This window comes from Typopeltis vanoorti, chromosome 6 (assembly GCF_054136105.1).
Source record: "Typopeltis vanoorti isolate ZY-2024b chromosome 6, IOZ_Tvanoo_1.0, whole genome shotgun sequence".
NCBI lineage: Eukaryota > Metazoa > Arthropoda > Arachnida > Uropygi > Thelyphonidae > Typopeltis > Typopeltis vanoorti.
Window position 1 is genome coordinate 26,856,714 of NC_143554.1, and position 25,071 is coordinate 26,881,784.

Below are 25,071 nucleotides of genomic sequence, written 5' to 3' on the forward strand. Positions count from 1 at the left end.
GAGAGAAAGAAAACCAGATGACCAACAATAGATCGTGGTAGGACATCTGGACCACTGCATGCCGATCAGGTTAGAATTGATAAAGAGGGTCCAGAGGTGAGTGACCAAGATATTATGATAAGTTTATGGAATACTCCATATGAAAAGAGATGGAAGCTGTGTGGACATTTAGCTGATAGGCAAAAAAAGAGTAGACATGATAGAAGCATATAAGTTATTAAAGGGATCTAATAGGATTGACACTGAAGACTTTTCAGTACATGTCAGGCTGGGAGAGAACAAGAGGATCACTCTTGGAAGTTTTATAAGAGTGTGGTTAGCAAGTGTGTTAGGACTAGAATTTTGATTTTTTGCTTTATGTATGGTGAATGAGTTCAGTAAGAGATATTGTTATTCTACAGGCACCTACATGGAGTATAAAGACTCATCACAGGAGATTCAAACCATCCACACAATATCAGTCATATTTTTCCTTGAACATATTAACAGGCAAAGCACAGTTGACTCTGGAAATCCATTCCATTCATTTACCACTATGCAAGCTAAAAAAATCTAGTTCTTACATCCCCTAATAACCACACTTGCTCTACTTTCAGGGATGACCTCTAGTTTTCCTCCTCCTAGCTAAGTGCTGAAGCATTTTGCCTATATTAATCCTATGTAATCCTTGAAGTAACTTAAATGTTGTTATCATATCCCTTCTTTTTCTGTCTATCAACTTATACAACCCAAAAACCACTCACTATCTTGGTCACTCACTTCTGTATCCTCTCCACAACTTCCTCATTCTCAAGAATCCCAGACCTACATGCAGTAATCCAGATGAAGATGTATCAAGACGGTATAAAGAAGAATAGCAATTTTCTTATCTCTACTTGTTATTGTATTCTTAAAATAGACAAGTAATCCTGTAGGCCATCTTGGCAACATTAGTAATTTCCTAAAGTGTGTAACTTTACATTTCTCTAGATTAAAATGATAATTGTTATATGATAATGCCATACTGGCAATATCAAATTTAAATTAAAATACAAATTTTACTTAAAACTAAATAACACAATCTATCACATATCCCCTATAAAATAAAAAATATATATAATGAATTATCAACTAAATTATAAAACAGACATCCTTTGCCAGTGCCATCTAATCACCAACAACTTATATAATGCCCCTCCTCCCATAGCCAACCCGAATGATAAGTATTGTGTGAGTAATAGAGTTGATCTCCCATAATAAGTCTCTGACTCCATGGAGATGTCTAAGAAATAATAATAATTATTATTATAGATATAATTTTCTTAATCTCCATGGAGTCAGAGGACTCAAAGAAGGTCAGTGCTATTCAATACAAAGTCTATCGAAGCACTCCTTCAATTTATCAACCAGTTACACTTTCACCATCCTCTCAGGCAATTCTTCCCATGGTACCACCCCATCCCCCCATGCAAAAAAAAAAAAAAAAAATCTTATCCTTTTACTCACTACTTCCTTGTGTAATTTTCATGGATGGCCCCCTTATCCTTGTTCCTTCCCCTCATTCTACCATATGAAAAATCTCCTCAGTGTTAATTTGATAATAACCATTCAACAGTTAAATTTCTCAATCATACCCCTCTCCCTTCTCACACAGTCTGCATTCTCTCAGTCTATCCTTATAATCAATACTGTACAACAGGAGTCAGCAACACGGCACTCGCAGGCACCCAAGTGCCCGCCACTGTGCCAGATATCAAAGTGTCAAACAACCTTCAAACATTTTAGTGTGCATGTGAACCACACATCACTAGTTACACACTTCTGTCACACTAGGCTAGTAGCCTGAATTCTACTAGCTTTTATATACTTATATTATATTTTTTACAACCCATGATGGATAACATAAATAAAAAATTTATAACTTTAACATAGTGGGAAGAACAATTTGGTTCTATTTATTTTAAGGGAAAATGTGTGTGCTTGTTATGCAATGTAAGAGTCACAATTCCTAAAAAGTCTAATGTAGAGAGACATTTCAACGCTGTTCATAAAGATTTTAATACAAACTTTCTTATAAATTCTATAATTAGAAAAAAGGATTTGTGAGCTAAAACTGAACTTAGCTAAACACCAAAGCATTTTTAGCAAGGCAACTTCACAGTCAAAGAAAGCAACAGTTGCCTCTTTTAAAATTGTCGATTGTTAGCAAAGACCTACTAAAGGCCTACTAGGCAAACTACCATCATTCGGTCTGACTCAGGGCTTCTGTAGGTGGATCGCCAGTTTTCTGTCTGGACGCACACTCTGTGTGATGGTGGAAAGCTCCCTATCCTCTCACCACTCAATTAATGCTGGGTCACACAAGGTTCTGGCCTCTCACCAACCCTCTTCCTGCTATATATCAATAACCTACTGAAATTGACCTCCAACCCAATACACAGTTTTGCAGATGACAGCACACTACACTCTTCGCTTGCATTTGATAAGCCTTACCCTATACAACTCACCTCAACCTACAGAACATCAACCACCGCGACCCTCAACTCCGATCTCCAAGCCATCCTCCACTAAAGCTCAGATAACCTCATAAATTTCAACGCCAATAAAACCCAGTTCTGTACTATTTCCCATAAAAAAGGACCCATTTTTTCCCAATATCCTTTTTAATGATACCCAAATCTCCAGACAGTTTGAGATCTCACTCCTTGGAATCACCCTCACATCAAAACCTCTCCTGGCATAAACATATCTCAAACATTGCATCCTCAGCCTCAAAAAAACTAGGATTTCTCTTTCGCTCAAGACGTCACTTCACCCCCGAACAGCTATTAACATTATACAAATCGCAAATCTGTCCAACTATTGAATACTGCTCTCACATATGGGGTGGAGCCCCAAAAAGCTCTCTCAAAATGCTCAACTCAATACAGAGGAGAGCAATTAGACTTATCAATGATCCATCCCTTACCAACTCCCTCCTCCCTCTTTCACATAGACGTATGGTCTCTGCAGTATGTATATTCTACAAATATTTCCATGGGAAATGCTCATCGGAAATATCATCAATAATTCTTCCGCTCAGTACTAAACTCATTGGAACACGTACAGCTGCTCCACAACATCCCTTCACAGTTCACCTAGAAACAAACAGAACAAGTTTCTTTTCCTCTTCCTTCATCCCTGCAACTGCTGCACTGTGGAACAGTCTCCCACCCACTGTGTTTCCCAAGGAATACAATTTAAAGTCATTCAAATCAAATGTAAACAAATTCCTCCTTTCCCAACCCACCACCCATACACGGTACTAATGTATTATAGGTTGACCAACCAACCTCCTGTGTATAGGCTCAACATAAAAAAAAAAAAAAAAATACTGCTATACAGTATTGCTAATCATTTTTGTTATCCATCTCCATATCTACTCCAAGGTTACTTCATCCCCTCCAAATCCAGAACACCAGATCTGAGCACATAAATTGAGATGTGATCTCATCAAAGCATTATATGATGGAACCATCACCCTTTTTATCTCTTGTGGTCAATATCCTTTTCAACATTGCAGCAATTCTCTGTGATGTCTTCATAACCTTTGCAATATGTCCTGTGAACTTCAAATTTCTATCTACAATCATCCCAGGATCCCTTGCTTCCTCCCCTTCTTCCAGTATAATTCCACCAAAGGAGAATGAAGCATCCCATCTGTGGTTCCTAAATTTTAAAACCTTACATTTAGTCTCTCTTCCTCATTCATTTGCCCACATTTCCAGATTATTCAAATCTTGAAAAAGCCAAACATCAGCACTGTTATTAATAAAATTCCCAAGATTCACATCACATACAAACAACAGAATATCTCCCTTTAGTCCCATGACATTATCATTGACAAAGAATGAGCAGTAATTGTCCCAGTACTTAAACCTGTGGAACTCCATTTATAACCTTCCTACTACTTGATACTAATCCCTTATATTCAACTCTATCTTTCAGAAAACCAGTTACCAATCAAATCCACTAACCCAAATATCCAAACCCATAAGCTGCAACCTAAAAACCAATTTGTTAATATGGCGCCCTGTCAAATGCCTTTGCAAAATGCAAAAACATCACAGTGTATGCCTTATCCTCATCCACTGCTCTTGTTACTCTATTGTGAAATGTAAACAGATTACTAAAACATGAGCACCCCAGGTGGACTACATACTCTGTAGAAGAGAACACATGAAGGAGGTAAATGATTGTAAGATAATACCAGGAGATGCAGTAGCAGAGCAGCACAATCCTCTACCAAGTGGAAATAAAAGGGGTGAAACAGAAGTTAGTGAACGGGATTATCAAAACAACATGGAGCTGCTGATGTGGTGATTCGCACAAAGTGTGAGCAAGAAGCTGAACAAAGAGTGAAAATACTGGCTTGAGGTTCAGTAGAACTAAGAGTATGTCTTGTGGTGAAGCAGTATAACATTACATGACAGAGGCAGTCACATGTGTTTTGATTCAAATACCTAGGATCATGTGTTTAAAGTGATGGACACATGGAAATCAACAAGAAAATCCATTCAGAGAGAGAGGGGGGGGGTAATCTGACAAATGTTTAAGGTATCTTGTGTGATTACAAAAGTGTCCAGCAAGTTAAAAGGAAAGATCTACAGAAACAGTAGATAAAAAAAGATAAAAAAAAACCTCACTGATTCAGAGTGGTAACTAAAGTATCTGGAAAATTAAGGAATCATATACCCTTAATAGGCTAAGGTGGTTTTGGTCACATTATGTGGCAAATGAATGCTATGTGGGAAGAAGAGTGCTGGCATTGAATCCGCCAAGCAAAAGAAGTAAGAGGAAATGTAAACAGTGATGACAGGACAGCTTCGGAGGGGGGACTTCCAATATCCTCGGACTGGAGGAAAACATGGCCTTAGACAGGACTGGCTGGAGGCAGTTGAACTGCTGCAGTGATCCCACTTGAGTGGGAAAGAAGTTGAAGAAATCCTACACCAATCCTATTTTAGGATTGGTGTTAGCATAATAATCCTACACCAGTCCGTAAAAGGACTGGTGTTAGCATAATAATAATCCTACACCAATCCTATTTTAGGATTGGTGTTAGCATAATAATCCTACACCAGTCCGTAAAAGGACTGGTGTTAGCATAATAATAATCCTACACAGTCCGTAAATGGACTGGTGTTAGCATTGTCATAATCGTGTATATTTTGTCAACAAATATGGTCATTTCTTCAAAAGCATGTAGGAGATGACAGACCTACATGGTTATTATAAAACTGAGTTTTTTTTTTTTTTGTGGTAAAGTCATTTCTAGTATGTATAAACCAGTGTGGTCTCACTTTTGTTTTTTTTCCCCACAATACTCTGAGATAGTTGTGACAAATTTCTTTCCTCTGGATCAAGTAATTCTGAAACTCATTTGATGGAATAGCCTTGTTATCTAGATACTACTTCCAATTAAATTTCATAGCTTCATAATGAGACTATGAAATAATTTCATTTTTTGGAGGTAGTTGTGGCCACTATATGTTAGTATGCATATATAACAGTTATACATAATCAGATCTTTATTTCTATTAGACATTTCCTGTGCCTAATTATTCATCATCAATAATTCACAACATATGGTTAGCTCATTTTTATATTAAAACTAATAAAAACAATATTCCCACAGTTATAGAAGATAGCAATATTATCTAATCAAAGAAGGTTAAAAATTTGTTAACAAATGATCATGATTATTCTAAAACTTATATCTTGAGAATGCAATTGTTTTATTGTATTGATACCTTTTAATTTATCAGAAACACAAATCATGAAATCTAATTTTACATGAATTTAAAATAGTTTTATATATGAAAAAGCATCTTTCATTGTTTCATTTGAACCTATATTTCTCTAAAATTTCTCACTTCATGGTAGAAAGTTTTTTTCACTTGGTTACAAATTAAATTTGCCAAGAAATTTTATTCTTGTTTAATCCTTTATCCAAGTGTAAGCAAAGAAAGTTTGCACATAAAGTATCTTAATAACTAGACTACTTGTATATAAAAGGCATAACTTCACATCAAATGCATTATGTATTCACTTGGATAAAGGACTACATAAGAAAATTGCTTGGCAAGTTTAATTTTATGTCTGACTGCAGTCTAAAAGCTAAATTATGTGTTGTTTTATGGTGCCAGTCAAGCAAATATAGTGTGATGTGTGACTGTATGACAGAAAAAATTCAGAAAGAAAAAAAAAACTAGTATTTTGCATATGATCTATGTTAGAATGTATACGAACAAGCCCACACCCTTCTGTAATATAGGTAGTAGACAAACATCATTGCCTAGTGGAACACTATTATTTTCTTATGAAGAAACCTCATCACTAAGATTGGCTTCCCTGCATGCACCTGGCAATGTGCAAGTCTCGAGTGATGTCCTTTCTTTGAGCTGCACATGGCATTTTCCAAAATTATCAGTTTGTAGTTTCATTCAGTAGAATGTTGTATAAGAATTATAAAATATGCTGAGTGATTTCCAAATTGAAAACGCAGCAGGCTCTAATAGAAATATTAAAGATCTGATTATATATTGAAGACTGGTTAGCTTGTTTTCAGTTAAATCGCTAAATACAGATGATTCAAAAAATAAATTAATACTATACATATATATATATGGAACAATTAATTTAATTTAAAATATTTGCTTTTTACTTAAAAGGAAGTAATTTACCTCTTCTTTGTACACCTTCTCTACAGGTCCTGAGACGTGATAACTTGTTCATTTAGTGTAGCACTGAATTCTGAGTGACAAGTGTTGGCCTAGTTAGCTAAGTGATAGTCCTTTGGTGGTGGTGATATCACTCAGTATGAAACTCACCCTGCTTATTATTGTTCTGGCTCAATGGAGTCACAAGACTCATTGTGGGAGGTCTATATTGACAACAGAATGAAGTCTAACATACAACTCCTTATGCTCATTCACTGTTTGCACTCATCATCCTCCCAGACTATGCATTCCATGTTTCTAACACTCACTTTGCAAAAAACTTTTCTTATAGTCTTACTCTCTACTTCCTCTTGCAACTTTCAGGCAGCAGAAGCCTGAAGTGGCTTGAAGTTCCATGTTTCGTTTCTAGAGCATGATATTTGGATTATCTAACCCTTAACACACTTATTCTAGTGGTACCTAATATACCATAGGTTTATAACTTTTGTTGATGGGACTCGCACAAAATAAAGAATTGATGTGATTGACAAGAAGGATGGAAGCAACAGCTCTAAAGGAAATGTACAACACAATATTCCTTCTGCATATTTTATTACTGTATTTTGTCGAGACTGCTACTGTAAATGAACCGTGTTACTTGTGCAACCCCCTGCCATTTGCCATATGACAAACCATTACTTCTATGTGTCAGCAGATGTTGTTTCCACATGGCTTGTGTATTGAGATTAATGTAGTGCAGGTCAAGAGAGCAGAAATGCCATATTCATATTAGGTGGTAGATAATGTTCATTTCCGAGTATCAGATAACCACCCTACTTAGAAGTCTGAAGTGACTAGAAAAAAATTTCCATTTAGTATTTAGTGTAGGGTTCCCATATTATTTTAACTCAGTCCACTCAGGGTGGTAATATGCAGTAGGTTAACAACTTTCATAGGCGAGATTTTCATTAAAAATAGGTAATTTAATTTGCATTTATGATATTAAAATCATTGTTCCATATTAGTATTTATTTATTTTTACTCATCTTGTATTTACATGATTATTTGTTTTAAATACTATATTAGATGGTAAATAGTATCTGATTTGTCAAAATTATCACAAGATGATTCCATGAGATATAAAAACCATAACAATTTTCATAAAAATATAAACAGAACTTTGAGTGTGTATACATATCAAGATATTGACTATATAAAGCCTGCTATACCATTTTATTAAAAATTTTCATCTTATTTACTTATTTTTTATATACTTTTAAAATAAGTGAATGCTTAATGAACTGTGTGTTATATATTTAATTTGCTGTTCTTATTCCAAAAACATTATATGGATTGTGTGGTGTAGACAGAGAGCTGTAGAGTAGGTGCCCTCCCTCGATGAGTCTTTTGGCTCTCTGGAGGTGCCAGGTAATAATAATAATAATTATTATTATCATACTGTGAAGTAACAATATCAAAAAATAATGTTTTCAGTTTTATTTTCATATCTTTCTAATTTTATATATTTTCTGCTACCAAAAAATGAGTACCGGCACCTATTGTTTTACAAAAAAAAAAAAAAAAAAGACATCCTAGTGAATTACTTAAGCGAGACATTCAATGTCTGATAAATCATGTGTCATGGGATGCATGTCTGCTACTTATTATGAATTCATGGGCCAATACAGCTCTTGTAATTGCCTTATGCATATGTATATTGAATCATCTTCAAATGTACATATATGTCTATATATAATGCAGCTACTAATAACAGTAATATTTTATTGTAAAAAAAAAGTTCAGAGGTCTCAACAACAGTAAAGACAGAACAGCTTGGGTGGTTTGGATGCAGAGCTGAAGGAAAGAACATTGGAAATAATTCAGCTAATGACTGTAGAAACTTTTATCTAAATTTCCTTAGTTTGATTTTCTTTCTTTCAATTTATTTTTAAATGCATCTCTTTATTTAGTTGTATATATGTCTTCTAATATGGGCATGCAAATATCTGTTAGAAACTGTATGTTCTACATTTATCTAGTATGAAGCATAAGATATTTCAATGTAAGCTTTCTAAATAATATATATGTATTTGTATAATCTTATATACACAGTCAAAGTTCTATTCTGTGAGAAGTTTTATGCATCTCACTGTAAGGTTTGGTTTTCAAGTCTCAAGTCTACATCCTGAGCATCCAAAATATCCAAGTAAAAGCCATAAAAGATAAGAAGAAAAAGATGTTCTCACAATTTGGGATGTTGACCCTGCGATCAACCTGCTCCTGAACAGCACGGTGCCGGAGATCACACTTTGCCCGTCTGATCCTCCACCAAGAGAGCCGCTTGTGGATGTTCTCCTCTGATGCAATCCTATATGGAGAAGGTGGGGGGGAAAATTCCAGCTAATCATCTAAACAATATTTCTACAATTTTGTATTTATGTATTAGGAAACAAACTTGGTCATTTAATGATAGAACTACATTTAATTTCAAGAATTCTTAATATATATATATTACATTCAACTGAAATATTATTATTAATAATATCTTGACATCTCAGAAGTCCTATGCCTTGCTCCGAAAGGCCCTTGGCCAGCAGTTTGTCACACTATTATGCTTTTCACACCTCTCCTTACACTCATTCACTAATGGTATATTCATGACACCCTTTGGCAACTCATTTGACTCATTTGCCATTCTCCAAGTAAAAACTTAGTTCTCATGTCCAAGTCCCAAGGATTACTCATTTTTCTCTTCACTCCTACCATTATTGAAATTTTGCTTTTAATTAATCCTATAAAATCTCCATTGTCATGGTCTTAATGGCATGTGTGATTCTTCCAAAATATACAAATATTTTTCATTTGTTCACATTATCTTTGATATGTTAGCAGCAATTAAAGCTAAACGTTCTAACAAACATTCAATAGAGAAAATAATTTTCAGCTTGAGAATATTATATACACCACATTTCTTATTATTATTCAGGTGTTATTTATATTAACCTCAGTACAGTCTCACTTATCAGCTTGTATATCTTTTTTATAAATACCTTCCTTTAAAAAAACTGGAAAGTTTCTTAAATAAATATTTAATTACACTTACCAGTAATCTCGGATGGTAACTTTATCCGAGAAGGTGACTCTCCGGTCCCGTGAGTTGCTGGGAGGTGGTGATGATGCTGTCACTGGTGCTACTCGATCAGAGAAGGTTCCCCATCCGACTGCTCGTCTCTCCCTTCTCCTGGTACCTACAAGAGGAAATAATACTTTTGAGTTTATTTTAATGAGCAATGTTGCAGCTGCTATCAGTATCCTAAATTCATTCACTTACATGGCTCCCTGACAAGAAACAAGTATGAGCTGAACATAATCAAATGGATCAGGGTAAAATATAAGACAAATTATATTATTCCTTTTTTGATGGAAAAAAAAAAAAAAAGAAGACATCCTGGAATATTTGAACATATTTTGAAACACCTTAAAATATGCATAATGAAGGAAAAAATTCTAATTTTTGTTATATATAGGAGTATGCTCATTTAAGATCAGAATGCAAATGACTAACCATATGAATGGGAAGATTTTTTTTTATATAACATGAAACACATTAGCAAAAGTGGAAATTTTAATCAGTTTGGCCATGTCGTTCAGAATTTAGGACCTGCTGCTTCTATCCTGATATTAATCTCAAAAAGTTCCCTCTTTAAAAACATTAAGTTTAAAAAAGGTTAATTTCATTTTAACATTTTATAATTTAAAGTTTTAAATTTAAGTTTATAAATTATTAAAAACATCAGAAAGATCCAACCTGAGTCTTCTTTCGGTTATTATTATAATTATTATTGCTCCTTATTCAATCAGTTATATAAAGCAAAATGGACTTACCTTGAGGATCTTTTAAAAAATATGGTTAGCTATACAATACCTGACATTCTATTCTTGATGGAAGTCCAGTTCATCTCTGACGGATTCTACTCAAAACATTATGACCTTCAAAATTATATAATGTACTTGCTGCTAATAATGACAGAGAAAATCATGTTATTATGCAGAAAAGAAAATCTTAGTTATTTTACCTTGAGGATTTTTGCATAATCATATTACAAGAATAAAATACATCAATCAGATGAACAAAAAAACAATATCAAATGAGTCGGACAACCTCTTTGTAACTGTGTATGAACATGAAATTAAGGCAATATTGAGATACTAGTATGTTGATTATTGGAAGAGGGAGGCTAATGAAATGTATACTGTAGAGTTTAGCGGATAGAGCAGAAAAGAGGTGGTAAGAAGTTTAAAATGTGAAGGGATTTTACCACATTAATATAGAAAGAATTATAGAGTAGATCTTAAGGAATTTAAGATATTTCGAATTAATTTAAAATGCTATTTGCATATTATAATTATCACATATAATAATGCACAGCCTTATGTCAATTAAAGCCATCTAAACATATGGTGAGGAGTACAATAGTCATGACAAAGACAGTCTCATATGGATGCAATTTCTCTCTCTCTCCAGTACTTTTTCTACCTGCATCCACCAGCTAAACAGTCAAACCTACCAGAAGAGCATTTGTATTATGCCTAACTTAATTGTGTGTTTAGCTAGATTGGGTGGGTGGGTGGGGGGTCTAGAGAAGGGAAAAAAAACAGCCACATCGTTATGAGACTATCTTATTCAATTTCAGTTCAGTTAGCTGGGCTCGATCAGATTTAAACCCACGTCTTTCCTACCAAAGGCTAGCATCACTACCAATGGAGTTAAAAACTTATTTCAAAATACGTAGACTGATTAAATCCTGCTGACGTTTGAGTGAACATAAACATGGCATCAATTGTTTCCAGAGTACGCATCCAACCGTCCGCCCCTCCTTTTTAACATATGTTCATTAATACTGCTTTAATCGTTTGTACAGTAACAGTTCATGCGATTTCGAATGACACGTACAGCAGGTTACATGCGATACATTTTCTAAAATGGAATAATTCGCTTGTTTGCTATCATAATTCATTATTATTCCCAAGTTAATATATTATATGTATTATGTTGTTTATCGCTTGTTCTGAAGATCAGTTGGTCTCATGCAGAGGTAGAAGGATTTTTCATCCCGCTAAACAGACAAACCAGACACAAGGATTGTATTTTCACAGCTATGCTTGTTGGTTAGTCAGCGCGTAAATAAAATAAAAGCATTATTTTAGATAAAATTAAGATGATTATGCCTAAAAGTCAATGTTGCGTCAGCACAGCAATTTTTAAAATAGCCACAAAGTCTAATCCGCGGCGTTCGATTTTGCATAACGTATTATTTGTTCACATACAGAACAAATAGGCTGCAGCGCGGAAAGACCAGAAATACATATTATAGGAAATGCGATTTTTTTTTTACCTGAAAACAAGTGACATCAAGAGATTGAATATTATTAATTTGCATAAGTATAAATGTGCTGAAATGGATTTTGGAATTAATTTAAAATGTTATAATGCGCAGCCTTATGTCATTTATAACTTTATGAAATAAAGACAAACTTTGCATTACACCGGCATCTCCTGAGACTTGAAGGGAATATGCAATAGCAAGGGAGGGGGGAAGGGGAGGTATATACAGGCTTTCTTGATTGGTTTGCTTTAAATTAGCTGAGGCAGCTAAGGCTCCGATTGCGATATTTTTTCTGTTTATTGTGCGCTCTCTTTTGGTCAATTTAATTGTTTTCAGGGATGAAAATCCAGTTTTCGAGAACTATAGACACTGCGTGTAATGTCTAGAATTGCCTTTTCCACATATGTTTTATTAGACATGTTAAAATATTTTATTATTTGCACGCCTTTTTTTATTTGGGGGGAAAAAAAAGAAGAGAAAGAAAGAAAACTTATTGTAAACTAACATAAATTTGAGTATCTTCTTTCTTCCCTCGTTTTACAAACTGATAGCCATACCATTCGCGAATACGCGCCTCTTGTGGTTTCGTTATTTGAAAAACAAATGTCTCAAGAATAGTTTAATTTAAAATTCAACGGCATGGCACAACTATCTACTTTGGATGTTTTGAATGTCAATGACAATAATATATGGTTAGATAATATTCTAATTATATATATATATATATATATATATAACGATAGTAATCATTATCTTGGGGGGGGGGGATTAAAAACAGTAAGCATTTAAGAATGGTAGTATAAATGCATCTCCAAATGAAGTTCGGTTACTGCATCTGGTGTAGAATAGTTAGATTGCAAATGTTGATTTAAAAGGAAATTTGATGTTATTTATAAACGGTCATTGAGTAGAAGACGTTGCATGCAACAACAAAATAAATTTTCTATCTTTTTATTCCCGAAAGAGAGAGAGAACAGGAAGCTCCTTTAGCCTTTATTGGAAATCGGCTGACCTTAGCCATCAACGATAGCTAAGTTGATTATCGATGATTTTGAATATATCAGGATTAGAGTATCTCGAATTGTCGGTTTTTCCGAGATGCGAGTTGCAAACTAGAGTTTTGCACAAAAGCTTCACTAACACGGGAACCGATTAAAAAAGTTCCTCTACTCGGTGATAAAAGTCAAGAATATAACGATCTTTCTTCCGGCAATGCAGTATTATGGAATCAGAACCGTTGACACAAAGCTACGCTTCTGCTTGTAAAATACCACACTGTCACTTAACCTACTCATTCCAATAATTAAGCCTAAATACGCTCTTGAATTTAAAGATAACAAAAGTTTAATATCTATCTAAATATAGCAGTTTATAAATTTACTTACGTTGGCGACAATCCATTCGATTCTTCTTGTACTCTTATCAGGTAAAAGTCAAGTCAGATCAATTAAGTCAGGTCAGCAAAAGTAGCAGTGAATAAAAGGCACTTTATCAAGCAGTAAAATCAATATATCAGCTTTATATTAGGCAATATAAAAACGCTTTTGATCGCTTGGAGTCTCAAAGTAGAGTGAGTGAGATAATTGGAACATAAACAGGTATTTGAAATATGCAAATGATGTAACAAAGCATTGAATTGTTGATAAAGCAGCGTTTAATTGCTTTCTTTGTTTCCTGTATTAACATCAAATTTTTATTGTTTGAGTCGTGTAGTTTTTAATTTGACTAGACTACTGGTTTATTCCTTAAACTACTGAATTTACGAATACTTGATTTCACAAAATTAAAAAATAAAATAAACAGAGAAAGAAATTAAGGAAGAGGAGATATAGGAGTAGCACAGAGACAATATGGAATATGAAGAAAGCCTAAAGTTAGATATCAAAAGCATCAGAAAATATAATCGAAGAACAATTCAAAGTATTAAAAATGAATAAACGGGGATTACATGAAATGGAAAATAAGCAGAGGAATAATACAATACATAGAGAAAAATAAAAATGTGCTGTGATTTTTATAGGGACCTATACTAAGGCAGAGACATATACAGATCCTTCGCTAAATTTAGATGAAGTCGAATCAGAAACGCGAATCATAATAGAAGATAATATACGATATAACATCAGGTCATCCCTGCAAAATATATTAGGAACTGTATATCAGAACTCAAGAGCCAGTATAATTTACTTTTCGCAGATAACTTTGTTCAGTTAGCAAAAAAAAAAAAAAAAAAAAACGCAAGAGGGGAAAAAAAAAGGGGCCGACCATATTAACAGAAGAAAGACACAGAATTAATCACAGAGTGGATATCCACACAAGTAAAGGTCGGCGAAGAACAAGATGGAAGGATAATCTACAAAGCTTGGCATGAGATAGAAAAGTATTTTAAAATATTTTTAAAATTTTACTTATTAAGTGAAACTTTTTATGCGGTCCCACCTACGAAAGATTTATTTGTAAATCTATGATACATTCGTGCCTTGGGAGAGCTGAGGATTTTTTTCTCGATTTTATTGTTTATATATTTATATTTTTACTTAATCAGGAAACCTATTTCAGAAAAATATAAGACGTCAGTCATCTTTAAAACGTTTCATTTGTATCCTGAATACAAATATTTATCATTTATAAATAATATATCTTTAAACGAATAAACAGAAATAAGTGAATAATTTTACAAAAAGATTAATGCTATAATTGTTTTTAACCCACCACCCTAATGCACTTTGAAAATCGATCGAATCCCCATTAGTTAAGTTCCCGTCATTACGAGAGAAATCTTGTAGGCTTTTTAATTGAAGATGAGTTAGCTTGTCCGATAAGAGAGTTTTGAGATGTGAGAGCTTTTTGTTCTTCAAAGAGGCAAATCGGAATTAAAAGACGTGTAGTGCAAGTTAGCTGAACTGGTACAGATTCAGCTAATTGGATTGTGCAGCAGAGATAGTAGTAGATGATGCAGTGTTGGGAAGTGTAAGAGTGGAGTCCTTGGATTCCATAGATGAGCAGCTGTTAGTGAGTTAACCAGTCTCACTATGTTGTGTGTGTGTGTGTGGGGGGGAGATTATGATCTTTCTTTCTGGAAACTTTTTTTTCTTTCATTCCGAATAGCGAAATCGGTTAGAACACAATCAACAGTCAATACACTGGCATTGTAGCCTTAGTTGTTGCTGCCATAAATCCAAATAATACTATTGGGGTTTCATGTAACATTATAAATCACGTGCACTACCAAGTATAAAAAATTTATATATGCATTTAAATATGTTTTCAATAAAACCTCAACAACTACTGTTAACCACAGCAAATGTACATTTTATATTATTCTACCTGCGCAAAGGACAGTATATCAGACGTGCTGTGCGAGAAAATACCGAACTTTCATTGTCGCATTTATAATCTAATCTGCTGTAGCCTTTCATTGCCACATTCATTTGCTATCTTTATCTTTCCCCAAATTCCGATGACCACTTCAAACTCTTTATTTAAATCTCTGAAACATGATTTTCTGCGGAAAATCGACAAAGCTTGGAGACAAATAATTACATCAATAAATTTTTATTTAATTATTTAATTTTTTTTTTCACAGGTAGATCCAAGGGGAAGTGCCCTGTTTCCCCCCCCCCCCCTTGCGGACGCCCATGCTTGAAGAACTTAAACGGTCATATCTGAAATTGGATTCCTTTTTCTGAATGCACTGTTCAAGCTGTCAGTGATACAAAGATTAACAGTGGATATATCTGAGAGTTGTACCGAATCGGTAACTAAGTTGGTGAAAAGAAGCGTCTTCAATTGCAAATACTGCAAAGTTCTTTAGAGGCTGATGAAGCAGTAAGTGTCACTCCTAGAAGAGTTTTGGTACGGACAAAAAAAAAAAAAAAAAAATCGTAGGATTGTGTTTCGGTTGCATTGAAGGCGACTATGTTATCTCTACCTCAAAGTTAAAACGTGTAACCTTTTCTGAATGTTCAGCACTGGCAATGCAATTTGACACATTTTGATTCAATGCATCTTTTCATAGTAGTAGAGAACCAGAAAGTTCCTAAATGCATTCTCGGTGCCATGATTATTATCGAATTTTTCACAAGAGTAGGCAAGGCAGATTAATGTCATTATTTACATAAAGAATCGGCTTAACATTTTCTTATTAATGTGTCCCATAAAAAAGCATAAATAACAGTAAAGATGGTTAGCGTACAACTCTATAAAGGTAGCGTATAACTTTGTTAATTACATGGAATTACGTTCCTGGAAATGCAGTTTAGACTTATCACTGTTCTTTGTGTGTTGTTGCCCTCGCTTTACCACGGAGCATGAAAACAGCTCTTTAGCAAAACAGCAAAATGTAATCGATGCACCACGACAGGTCACCATGCAAGTTAGGTCCATTCAAGCACAGGTACGCGGATATCTCGACAAACTGTGACAAGACTTTGCTACGAGCAGTCCTATGATCTGCATCCCTTTATCCACAGTTCATCATAGAGCAGGTTTTTCAGTGTTGTATCCATAAAAATTTGGCAATACACCGGGCAAGGTACTTTACAGATGAGAGTCGTTTTCGTCCTTCCTCCGATTCTAGACGACACGATCTAGAGTGAAAGCGGTAAGCAGTAGCGAGAATGTTCTTGAAAGGAATGCAACGGAGTTCTTGAACGTCATGTTCGATTGTTTTTTGGAGACTGAGGATATGAATCGGTGGCCAACACGCTTCCCAGATCTGATACCCATAGAACATCTTTCGGACGCAATAATGAGACGCGTTTTTGCTCGAAATTTCCCCTCCAGAAAACAAACATGATCTTATCCTTGCTCTGAAGGAGGAACGGGCCAATTTGCCCCAATAACTCCTGAATCACTTGGTGCTAAGCACGATACGATGTTGTGAGAGCTGCATCCTAGTTCACAGTGTACATATGCCATACTGAAATGTCTGACAGCATATTTTCTATTAGCACTGTACATTAATTCCTTAACTACATTCTTAGTAAATTTGTAACTTGTGTCAAAAACATAGTTTGTGTAATATAATTTATTTATTAATTTATTAGTTGCGCCTCCTCAGCACAATCTGAAGAATGCGGTGCGTCCTTCGTTTGGGGCCTGTAGGCCTGAGTTCGATTCTCATCGTGACGGGAAGAATCTTTAATAGTTTTTTTTTCAGTTGAAGGCGAGTAATGCGAACTCGGGTTTTTCATCCTCCCGCATATAGGCCTTTAGGACACGCAATTTACAGACAAAAAATACTAGTGGTGGTGAGCAGTAGATTGCGTAGATCAGGGCTGTCCAACCTTCATTAATCCGAGGGCCGCATTAAAAAAAAAAAATATTTCGACGTCCACATCCAATGCGTATCTAGTAATTTAGTGAGAGCAGCGAATCAACCTCGATAACTGAACAAATGAACAACACTAATTGTGCACTAATCTCGCTCACGTTCCACGTGACCGTGAACAAAACAGTAAGAACGCTTCTTTGATACATCTAATATTTGAAGAACATGTGGGTATATAGTGATGTAAAAGCACCAAATAAAAATAACCAACATCGAGATTTTCGATTAGTGATAGAATTAACATATCTAACACGCATTTAGTTCAAAATGTTTTATTTTTTCGCTCATGAAAATCAAAATCCACAGGCACAAAAAATCGCACTGCGGGCTGTGTTTTGGACAGCCCCTCGTGTAGATGATGGAGACGGATAGCAGTAGAGTAGGTGCCCTTCCTCGACGAGTCTTTGGACTTCTTGGAGGTGCCACGAAATAATAATTGGTATGCTGGAAATAAATTTGCCCACATTTGGCTGTGGGCATTAAACTTTTTTTTATACATAAGTAAATATGTAGTTCGTACTTAGATTTTGGGTACTAGTGTATATACAAGGTGATAACAATTAAAGTATTCCTGCTTAAGGCCTTGTGGAGTTCCATCTAAATGCTGCAAAAATTTGCAGGAATACATTGTGCGCCATGCAGAAACGATATCTGTATGATGTACCAAATGCAGATATAGTACTTTTGCTGTGTGTAAGAAAGAGAAAAGTGACACAAGCATAATTAAAACATTTTTAGTCGCTTGTATTATGCATTCACGGACTGTATTGTTTAAATTTCCCGGAACCCAACTGGTTGGGACTAATGTTGTGTTATGCTGTCTGTCTTTCAGTACTGAAAAGTTATCAGGATGATCCTGATAAACCCTTTCTTTTAGAAATCACCAGAGTCAAAAGTCACAAGGGGTCAGATCAGGTGAACAAGGTGGCCATGTAATGGGAAAAATGCACAGCTGATCACTCTGGCCTCCCTGAAATGTTGAACGGATCGATCAAAGTGTGAGGGGGGGGGTAAACCCACACCACAGAGTAACTTTGGGTGAATGCAAATGAATTTATTGAATTGCATGGGTTTTGCATAGTCCATATCTGGTAATTGTGGGTACTCACACCTCCATTCAGGTGAAAGTGAGCCTCATCACACAAAATCATCCAACTCCACTCAAGCAAGGAATGTTAAAGCGAATATCAGTCAACAAGTCCGGGTGCAACTCCTGTGTTATGTTATCTTGAATGGGTAGAAATTCAGGATCTTTCATAGAATTTTCCAGACAGCTGTGTAAGGCACAGCTATGTGTCTTGTTACAGCATGTGCACTGCAGGAACCAATGCTGTTATTCTTTGCTTGCTCTACAACAGCAGTAGCAACTTCATTCACGTGTGAACTGATTGGTTTGTGACCTCTGCCAGGTCTAACTCCCAATGATCCCATTTCTTCAAAACGACTAATCATTCACCGCAGAGCATATGGAGATAGACCTCATCGACATTTGTTTAGTTAAATTAAATTTGCAGAGTGCAGCAACAACATTGCAATTATTTAGGTAGTAGAGCTTCACGAGCAAAGCACGTTGGAGCAAGGTTAGTACTATCACTTCAAAACATCCAGTCTCCATCTTTTTACATCCTCCTAGCACCTGCCAAGTTTGTGTGATATGCAATTTCCATGCATTTGGTGTTTTCCACAAGTAAATTTTGGAACTACTTTTTTTTTTCTCTTAGTCTCAGATACATTATAGGCTTAATGAAAACAAAAAATTTAGCATCGAAATGAAATGAATAATTATAGTTACTTGAAAAGGCGTCGCCTACTCTAAAATGGAATAAAAAGTGTTAGCTGATTTATTTATTTTTACTTTGAAAGAAAATATAATACTAATGATGTGAGCATTGAATAATTATGTATTTGTATTAATTACATTGTTTCATTTGATTTGATAGTAACATCTTAGTGCTAAATCAAGCTGTTTTTTTATAATAGATAAATTTGCTTTCTAAATCTTAATAAAAATGCTAAAATACTTTTATTAAATTATTATATTATTTAGAAAAGCATGATAAGACATGTGAACATAAATAAATATCTCTTTTTTTTTTTATGTTCAGGGCGTACTTATGTTCTTCATTCAAGTGGTCAGCTGTATTCACATAAGCATAAACATGAAAGGAGATAAACTGAGTTAGCGTATTGTAAATTTAAGTTAGCTCAAAATATGATGAAAGTACTTTCTGAAACTGCTAATTTTCCTCCACCTGTTACTCCTGAACAAGTAAGTTTTTAGTAATGTACGTTGTTTTGTATTTTATTTTTCTATTCAAATATCATATTTAATAGCCTGTTTTTGTGAAGTACCGTATTTGCCGGCGTATAAGACGCACTTTTTTTGTTTGAAAATAGGTCTGAAAAACAGGGTGCGTCTTATACGCCGATATTCAGTTTTTCAGTGGATGCCCATGCGCTGTCATAGATGATCACAGCTGTGTTCCTGTTTATTTAAACTTTCCAATTGTTGTCGCGGTTGTTGTGAACGGTGATAAATTTCTGCCGTTAAATTTTCTTTAAATTTCTTGCAAATTATGGCTGAAAAACGTCGGCATTGCTACAATATTGCATACAAGCTACGTGTGATTGCGTATGCTAAAGAAAATGGAAACAGGACTGCAGAGAGGCATTTCGGGCTACCTCCAACTGAGAAAATGATAAGAACTTGACGGAATCAGGAAGAGGATCTAAAAAAAGCAACTCACAATAAACATAATCTACGAAGTGGAACTGCAAAATGGCCAGAATTTGAGAACCGAACTGAATACTTGGATTTTAGACCACAGAGAAGCGGGACTTTCAGTGTCTACAAATTGAATTTCATCGATTCGTCATTAACGCAAAGAAACGAGAAAATTTTTAACTTGCGCAAATAGGAAACATGGACGAGGTTCCGCTGACTTTTGATGCCCTCAAACAAAAGTGTAGATTCCAAAGGCACAAAAAGTGTTACTGTTAAAACTTCCTGGCACGAAAAACTCACTACATGGTTGTTTTATCCTGCTGTGTTGATGGGATAAAATAGCCGCCACTATTGATTTTTAAAAGGAAGACTCTACCCAAAGAAAAAAACTGCTTAAAGGGATGTTTGTACATGTTCACACAAAAGGCTGGATGGATGGAGGAGGAATAAAGTTATGGATAGATGAAATTTGGTCTAGGCGCCCTGCCCTGTAGGACTGTTGAAGAAGCCTGCCCTGTTAGTATGGGATCAGTTTCGTTCTCACAGAACAGAAGATGTTAAAAACTCAGTTAGCTGTAATTCCAGGAGGTCTAACTAGTCAGTTTCAACCTTTAGATGTCTCTATTAATAAACAATTTAAGGGATTTATGAAGGGGAAGTAGAACAGCTGGATGCAGTTCTTCAGATTTTGAGGTCACGCCACCAGAAAGGAGGAAGAGGCCTAGCATTTCGCTAGTTTGTGAGTGGGTCAAAGCTTCATGGGATGCTGCGAAAACTGAGACAGTGGTTAAATCATTTTAGAAGTGTGGCATTAGTGATGCATTGGATGGTACAGAGGACAATTTGTTGCATGAGGACTCAGATTCTGATCTAGAAGAGGTTTGACGTGTCTCTTCATTTAGCTCTGGAGATGAATTTCTGGGTTTTGACGAAGAAGATTAAAAGATGGGACCTTTTCCTAGTTAAATTAGGTATTTGTTGAAAGTATATTTGAAATACTGTAAATTGATTATAATATTCAGTGATAAAGTTTTTTTCCTAAAAAATGTGTACAAAAAAAAAGGGGGGGTGCGTCTTATACGCCGGCAAATATGGTAATTTGGTATTCTTTACCTAAATAAGGCAGTTAATCTTACACACTCTGTCCAAAAAGAAACCGAACTTTTCGAAAATAGAAGAAACTAGTGGCGCCATCTGTTGTACCTGTTTGTTGTCGAAAGCGGCAACCTTCATTAGTGTTGTTTCAGCTATTTATGACATTTGTTTCATTAGAAGCCGAGTTATAGTGTCAAGAATGACAGTGTGTTTTGACGAAGGTCAGAAAATAAGTTTCAAACAGAGAGCTGCGATTGACTTTTGTGTTAAACTTGTATTACCAAAACTCATCAAATGCTTATCCCGTACTGAAGTTTACGAGTGGTTTAAGCGATTTCAAAGTGGTCGTGAGACGTTTGAGGACGACAAAAACTGAACTTAGCGAAGTTAACAGCCAAAAAGTGCGTGATTTGATCAAAGAAAACCTGACATCGTCCGTGAGATTGATTGAAGATGAATTGGGCATTGAAAAATCAACTGTGCACACCATTTTGATGAGTGTGGGCCTTCATAAATTGAATTCGCGATTTGTTCCCTACAAGTTGACCCACGACCAAAAAATGTATTGAATTAAACACTGCAAGGACCTCATTAAAACCGCTCGTAAGGACTCAAACTTCCTTGAAACGTGGTGTTTTGAGTATGAGCCCAAAACAAAGCGCCAGAGTGCTGAGAAGACCACCAAAAGAGGGGCAACCGAAAAAAAGTCGCTTGGAGAAGTCAAAAGGAAAGACAATGCTGATTTGTTTCTATGATTCCAAGGGTATTATCCACAAAGAATTCATTCCTCCTGGCCAAACGGTCAATGGTGAGTTTTATTTCGAAGTTTTGAAGCGATTGATAGCGAGAATCCGTCGCATACGGCATAAATATCGTGATGCAGGCAGCTGGTCACTTTTACACGATAATACGCCATCTCATTGTTCGAACATTGTGAGACAGTTTTTGAGCAAAAACCAAGCTTGTGTGTGTGTTGGATTACTCGCCATATTCACTTGACTTAGCATTCTGTGACTTTCTCTTCCCCTGACTTCATTTGCAGATGTAAGGAAAGCGATATGACCAGTGGCGGCTCATGGCTTGAAATCGTAGGATTGCTGCAACTTTCGAAATATACATACACACTGTAAGTACAGTGTATACGTATTTGGATAAAATATCAAAATTATGGTAAAAAAAAATTAAACATGAAAAAATTATACAGTTCAGTATAATTCAGAATTACTTAAAAATGAAATCCATTATCATAACCCCAATAATGTTCTAAAATAAAAACTATAACAAACGTTATGTCTTTAATTGTAATGTCCAAATATTTAAAGAGACAGAGTGAACATGATAAGCACTACGAACACTCTACTACTGGCGCATATAAACAACAGTGAAACTGCACAACAGACAGTTCTACTGACGCTAATAGTTCTCATCTCACTATGACGTGCATATGATTGTGCACGTAGCAAATACTAGTAATATGACACTGTGGTAAACACAGTGCTGTCAGCGGCCTTCGCACTCCTAAGTGCTACAAGATGGACTTTTATTATTTTTTATACAAAATAAGAGAATTGTATAGGATTGTTGATGATAAAATTAAATATTAAAAGCAAATATAAATAAATTAATAAATATATTTATATAGCGAGAAAAATTGGGGGTGCTGCAGTTCCCCATTGCCTATGCACGAATCGCCCCTGGCTATGACACCATTGAAAACATTCAAGCGGCAGTAACTACAACCCTCAACAGCATCCCAAAAACCGATATAAAAAACTCATTTAACGAATTAATTGACCATGCCAAATGCTGTATCGAAACTGAGGGAGAGTATATTGATTGAAATAAATGATTTGAATAATTATAATTGGCCTGTGTTTTATTTTCTATCAAAAGCTCGGCTTCTTTTTGAACAGAGGGTGTATTTCCAGAATTACTTTAGTTTGTCATTTGCATGTATTTTGTGTCCAATTGGTTTCTTTTGAGTGAATGAGGTAGGGTCAGAGTTTTGCTGCTTGTAAACTGAGAGATTAATATTTGAATGGAAAGACTTGGGTTTTACTCTTTGAACTGCTGTCTGGAGGTACTATGCTATTTTGGAATATACATGATATTGTGCTTTACATAAATATTGATTATCACAAGTTTTTTGAATAAGGTAAGTGAAATTGTATGCATGATTGATTTTAAGTTTTAATACCACAGGATAATAATAAATTTTCTTTGTCTCCAGGTGACAACCTTTGCATGATGTGGTAGTCTACAATTTATGGAAAGACAGTTTAAACAATAATTTCAAACCAGTTTTGTTTCCCAAGTTCTATAGTGATATTCGCAGAGGAGTGTAATATTGCATGTTTCTAACTTTATTTATATATGAAGTGGCTTATTGTTGACTGAGTGGTTAGCATACTTGCTCACTAACCAACAGGTCGTGGGTTCAAATCCCACTGTTGGCATAGATGGCTGTAAAAGTCTACTGTGGAGGAGCTTATATAGCTGCTTGAGTTTATAATGCTAGTCTAAAAAAAAAAAAAAAAACATGTAATGTCTTCCTGGTATGGTTCCTGGATTATATAGCACTTAGCCTCCCCATGTTTCCTAACCTTTATAGTTAGAATGGTCGTTAAAAAAAAAAGACACCTAATGTTAAGCTGGCATGTTGTACATTGATTTTTATTGTTAATTTTTCTTATTTCTTATCATTACATAGTGGAATATGATAATAAATATTACATCACTTTGTTTAGTTTGTTGACACTGTTCATTTTCTTGAAAATGACATTTGCTAGCAGCTTGCTTCCTTTGAATGTAGTAGATTTATGGATACAACTGTCTTTTGGATTAAAAATAACTACATTGAGGCTTTGACAGTCACATCAAAACTGTCATGCAGAGTATATACATTAAGAACAGAAGCATATGCAGTTTAGTCATAATGCAATTTTACTATGGTTAAAATTACATTATGAGTATAGTAGATAATTCAGACCAACTTGTTACCTCTTTTCCAAGAAAATGGTATTCAAGATATAATTATACTGAAGGTGTGATTTTAATATTGTGAGGGTATTTATGAAAATAATTTTTGCATTGTGATCGCTCTCTACCCAAAAGAGAGATATGCCAATGAAATTAAAAAAAAAATGGTTTGGTTTCTTCCTTATGTTGAAAATAGTGTATAGAAATAATCTCTCACTTTCAGTGCATGTTCGAACAGGTCTTTCAAGCTGTCAAAATGAAACTCTTCAGTTGTATTTGGAACCATTTTCTTTCAAGGATAAATATTCTTGAGATGTGTCTTTCGTTTAGGAAATAACCAGAGGTTATTTCCTAAAAAAATAGAGGTTCACTATAGCCAAGTCAAGAAGGGGGAATGTTCCACAGCTTCAAATCCTGAAGATACTTCAGGCACAAACTTTGTTTGCTTACACTTGAATAAAGGATTAAACTAAATTTATTATAGTCTAACCAAGTGAAAAAAAAAAAAAACTTCCAACATCTTTCTCTAAATCCACCAGAGTAATTTAATAATAAGGTGAGACATCTTTTGGCAACTCGTATAGGTAAATATGACTTCTCCATTGCTTCCACCTTAGTATCACCACCTCTGGGACTGGCTCCCACTGACAAGCTCTCAATAAATATTGAAACCGGTTGGAAGCTTGGTTGATGAATGGCAATGCTATAGCCCATGAAGTTTTAACTGAGGCTCGGCTGTTGCTGTCACCCAGGTCCTGGGTGTGTGTGTGGGGGGGGGGGGTAATGAATGGCAATGCTGTAACCCATGAAGTTAACTGAGGCATGGCTGTTGCTGTTACCCTTGGTGGTGGGGGTGAGCCTGCCACGGGGTAG